The sequence below is a fragment of the Lactuca saligna genome, chromosome 8 (genome assembly GCF_052625555.1).
Source record: "Lactuca saligna cultivar CGN05327 chromosome 8, ASM5262555v1, whole genome shotgun sequence".
Taxonomy (NCBI): domain Eukaryota; kingdom Viridiplantae; phylum Streptophyta; class Magnoliopsida; order Asterales; family Asteraceae; genus Lactuca; species Lactuca saligna.
Window position 1 is genome coordinate 15,791,682 of NC_136424.1, and position 6,000 is coordinate 15,797,681.

Consider the following 6,000-nt stretch of genomic DNA (forward strand, 5'->3'; position numbering starts at 1 on the left):
AGTAATGATGTCAATTTCATATAACATACAAGAAATTCTCCTGGGCTATCGGGCATCAAACATCAGACAATTCTATCATGCAATTTCTGAAGATCCCTAGCCTACTACTAGCATTCAGTTCTATCACAATCATCGTAAGCAAATAACAACGTAGGTATCTTGGGGTTATACTTTCTTGCTCTGTTTGATCGTACACATCTCATCCCTCCTTGGTTACTTTCGAACACAATTTGAAAACCCTTTTGAAAAAAAATGAAAATCATTTCAGGTCCTTATTTTGAGTCTGGAATCACACGAATGCTCATCCAATTCTTTCAAACCAACATCCCAAAAGTCAGAGTAGAAGTTTCATTTTCAAAACCAATGCAAAGACCATAATATTTTTACAAAAAACATTGTTTCAAAAGTAATAATCATAAATCAGAGTATCCCTGAATACAATATTATAAAATAGGAAGGATGTGCACCATCACGCCTTTGCTTTCCCCCGATTATCTTAAGTACTTGAAACAATAAACTAAAAATGGTAAGCCAAAGCTTCGTGAGTTCCACCAAAGTACCATACACAACCATACATATAATAGTATGAATACATGAGCCTTCATCATGATTGGACTGCCTTGAAGGGCCTTCAACCTATCTAGACCACGTCGCAGGGCCTACAGCGTATCCAGACTGCTCTCTGGGCCTTCAGCCTGACTGGACCACCTCCGAGGCTTTTAGTCTATCCAGACCGCCCTGTGTATTTTGGCCTTCAGCACAAAGTACGACCACCTCAACCCAACAAACCATAACATGTCAGCATATATAATAACAATCAAATAACCAACACACAAGTAATCATACATATCAACCAATCTATCATATACATAGGTAATCATACAGATCTACCAACCTATCATATAACATCAATCTAATATAATAGGACATACAATCTGGTGGGTCGGCATTGGTGCCTTTGACCCATACGTACAGTGAGGAAAACTCACCTCTCATTTTGAACAGATAGTTGAATAGGTCACTGCTCTGAATATCAGCTCTACTACGGGTGTCAATTTATGACACGACACGACAAAAATACACGAAACGAAACGAAATCGGGATGAAATCAAAATTCAAATTCTTGTTCGTGTCGTGTTTGTGTCAAGATTAAAAAACACGATGTCGTGTCGTGTCGTGTTCGTGTTCATAAATCGACATGAAATTGACACGATTAAGCATGTGGTTGTCGAGTTTTTCGTGTTTGCCGATTTTATTGTGTTATGTATCTTTAAGTATGAATGAAATACACTAATAGTTATGTAATATTATCTTTGTCGTGTCGTGTCGTGTTGTCGTGTTATAATTGGTTCATTTTCGTGTCAATGAAAAAAACATGACATCGTGTCGTGTTGTGTTCGTGTTATACGAAACCTCGTCGTGTCGTGTCGTGTCAGACAAAAACACGACACGATTGCCTGATTTGACAGCCCTAAGATCTACCAATCACCTATACATCAATAATGAAAAATCTTAATTACCGCTCAAAATACCCAAATTACCCTTAGGTCAAACTTGGTCAAATCCTGGTTAAAGTAAAAAATTCAACCGAGTTAACTTAGCTAAGTACGCCCGATGTACAAAGCTTGTATGGTTAGTGTACTTGAGTCTTGACCAGAAACGGGGCCGTTGACCTCGTACACATGACGTACCCCAAGTATGCCTAACATAAGTAACTTCCTCCTTTCCCTTTTATTAAGAGCTTAATTTTGTAAGCTCTTTTGTCCAAAATCCAGATCTAGTCCTCAAATGATGTCCTTAACCATAAAGTTTCCAACTTTATGGTCTTGTATGTCTACTAAGGGCTTAATACCCAAAACCCTAACTTCTTAAATCATTAAGACATCCTAGTTCATGCATGGAAGGAAACTAAGGTCCAAGATTACATTTACGTGCTTCTAAACACTCCAAAACGTATGAAAGGACAACTCATATGAATTAGAGTAACCCATACTCATAATACCAAGCTTACAGAACTAAAAGAACATAACTCCATGTCTAAACAAGATCTTAGCAATACATCATCACGGGTAGAGATTCTTACCTCCAAATGGTGTCAAATGATGTTGTGATTCTTGATCCAAAGTGCTCCACTCTTCTAGGATGGTTTCCTCTTTCAAGAACACCAAAATGCATACTCAAGGCTCAAAATGCTCTCAAATGGATTAGGGTTTACAAAAGGGTCGAAATGGGGATGGAGGCTGATGAAAGATAGGTTAATGAGGCTATAAAGGTGTTTAAATAGGGTCCAAACCCTAAAAATTAGAGCATGGGACTTTGCCACATACGCCTAACGTACTAATGTAATCTCCAAAATTACAAAAATGTCATTAAGGACCAATTTGCAAACAATTCACATACCAAGGGCATAAATGGAATACCTGAAAATCAAGATGTTACACTATTTGATGAAATCCTAATTTTATCATTGTAGTTGCAAAGTAGATTGCTATGGTGGAGATATAAGAAATACATAAATGGATCCTTATTAGACAGAATGCATACCTATTTTAAAAATTACGGATATTCCTCTATACAAAATCACAAGAATGGTCCATTTATAACAATATTAACAAAAATGGTTATTGTTTAAAAAATGCACAAATGGACAGGACATTGATGTGATTCATATAATACCTTGAAACTACTTATTTTTCTTGAGAACCAAAATTTGAGAAATTAACATTCAGTGACTCAGATTAGCATGATATATATATATATATATATATATATATATATATATATATATATATATATATATATATATATATATATATATATATATAGAGAGAGAGAGAGAGAAAGAGAGTTAGAATAACTTTGATATAGTTACAAATAAATTGAAAATATACCACAAAAATGCAATATCACAAACTAAAAAAACAGTAGAAATAGAATTTGAAAATTTGCATAAAAATTGAGAGAGAGAGAGAGAGCTCAAAATATAATTAGTAATTAAATATGTATTTTTCTTTCATTTTCCTAAGACCATCTCCAATGCACTGAACTCATATGAGTTCAATGGATTGACACATATACATTCCACTTACTATACAACTTTACCCATTAAACTCTACACTCCATTAAACTCTATACAATTTAATGGATTGTCACATCATTTATCATTTTCTTTTTATTTATTGTTATTTTAAAAAAAATTAATTAGCATGAAATTAAAAATTAAAAACTACAATTAAAATTAACATTAATTTAAAATAAAAAATAAAAAATAATATATATATATATATATATATGTGTGTGTGTGTGTGTGTGTGAGGAGAGAGAATATAGAGTTCAATGGAGATTGAACATCCTATTCCATTGAATCCTAGTCATTTTCTACAATGGAGATTTTGGGTTTAATTAGATTAAATTCCCCATTAAACCCTCCATTGAACTCCCATTGGAGATGGCCTAATGTATGTTGGACAAAATTAAATCCAACTCAAACCAAAACCCGACAAACATACATAATTTCCCATATACTTCCAATGAAATTAAACTTAGAGCAATAATCATATAAGTTAAAGCAAGAGTTCCATATTTTATATATAAGCAATCAAACGATGAAGAAAGAACTTTATCAATCGAAATGAAATTTCAACATCATAAAACAATTAAAAAAACCATTGTATTATATATTGTACCATAAAAAATATGATTTATAAAGTGGAAAAGATGAAGTTGACAGAGATTGGGGAGAAAAAATAGCGCAAAATGTGAAGGAAATTATGGCTACTCTAGAAAATATTTGGTGGAAAAAGAAAGTTACACAGACGATCATTTTGCTCATCTTCTTCGGTTTGAGTTTACAGAAATCCAAAACATCAAACATCATGGTCAACATGTAAAGGTTAAGATTAAGAAGTCATGAAATCATCAAGAAGGAAAACTCAAAGAAGAAGAAGAAGAAGAAGAAGAAGAGAATAATTAAAACTAGGGGTGAGCATTTGGACCGGTGGACCGGACCGGACCGGTGAAACGGACCCTTTTTTGGAGGTCGGGCCGGTTCTCGGTTCTAGAAATCCATCAAAACTGGATCGATTTTTTCCCGGTCTGGTCAGGTTTTTACCGGGTTTAGAATCGGTTGGACCCGATTTACAAAAAAATTGTAATAAGTGAAATTGTTTAAACAACCATAACTCATTCGTTTTAAGTTGGATTGACATGCGGTTTTTTCTAACATTTAATTTACAGTTTCTAGATGAATTTAGACTATAGTTTTGTTAATTTTGGTATTATATTCAATGCATTACAGTCTTTCAAAGTTGTTCTATCAAAGTTTAAAATTTTCAGCTATTCAGCAACATTTTTAAAATTTTGTAATCTGTGAAAATTTTTAAACAAATATAACTCATTCGGTTTAAGTCAGATTGACAAGCGGTTTTTTCCAACGTTAATTTACAGTTTATAGATGAATTTAGATTATAAGTTTGTTGATTTTGGTATGATATTCAATGAGTTACAGTCTTTCAAAGTTGAGCTATCAAATCTGAAAATTTTCAGCTTTTCAACAAGATTATTAAAAATTTGTAATCTATGAAATTTTTTAAACAACCATAACTCATTTGTTTTAAGTCGAATTGACCTCCGGTTTTTTCCAACATTTAGTTTACAGTTTGTATATGAATTTAGACTATAATTTTGTTGATTTTGATATTATATTCAGTGAGTTACAATCCTTCAAAGTTGAGCTATCAAAACTGAAATATTTCAACTTTTTAGCTATTATTTTAGACTATAATTCTGAATTTTATGTATCTTTGACAGATAAGTCGTATGAAAAGGATCTTGGTGAACTTGATTTATATGTTAGTTGCTTTTATTTAGAAAATTAATTTTGAAAGTTACAATATTATAAGATCAATGTAGATTAGTTGAAACGTAATCATTTTTACAAGTTGTATCGTATCAAACCTAATAACATATTCGTTTTAACGAATTCTATCAAACCCAAAAACTTGTTTTAATAACTTGTACTCTATGCAATTAAAGTTGTACCGATCCAAACGGATCCAAGAACCGGAAAACCCGGACACGAATACGGACACGACTCACCCGGTCCGGTTCACAGTCCACATTATTTTCCATAATCGGTCCTGTCCAAATGCTCACCCCTAAGTAAAACCATTCAAAACCTACCTGTGAAATTCTCTATTTTCCATGGATTTTATCACTCGGGCATTTTATCAAACGTTTTATACGCATTCATCAAACATTTATTAACCAACACAATTTTTGAACTAATTCAAGTAGCACTAGACAATGTAGAGGGAATTTGTGAATTAGCCAATGATGTAAGTATGTACAACAATCACATGATACATTATGTAAATGGGTTATTGACCTTGGCATTATCAAAGACCAAGAAAAGAGACCATGAAAAGCAAGAGTTCGTAATTAGACGAATTGGTAAAAGTTTAAGAGAAGAAAACTTATAAAAAACCGTTTATGAAAACATGATGACAACCTTTTGATGAACAATAATCATTGGACAATGGACATCTAAGGTTGTCGGGTGAAAGAGGGAGCATAGAAGATAGAAGTAGAGATGTGAAAATTTTAAAGGAATGTAGTGTATATGAGGGAAGGAGCGAAAATTATTCCTGATGACAAGGGGTGTGTATATCGAGAAGAATAGGAAATGTATTGAAAAGAAAAGAAGTTGAACTTAGCAGGAAAATAAAAAAATAGGTTAACATGAAGATGTCATGTGTCAAGTATAGGGTGCAGAAATGTGTTATGTGAAAAATTAAGATTTTGTTTATCAGAAGAAGATATGTTTTATTTTCTCTTGTTCGTTCCACATTAATCCACTTTTTTACCCCAAATCAGGATGACCCGAATCTGATCCGACTGTGAAACATGTTAATTTTTTGTCTCTTGTGGAACATGTTAATTTTTTATGTACTGATTTGCACATCACTTATGATATTTGCCTTGAGTTTACTAGATTTCTTA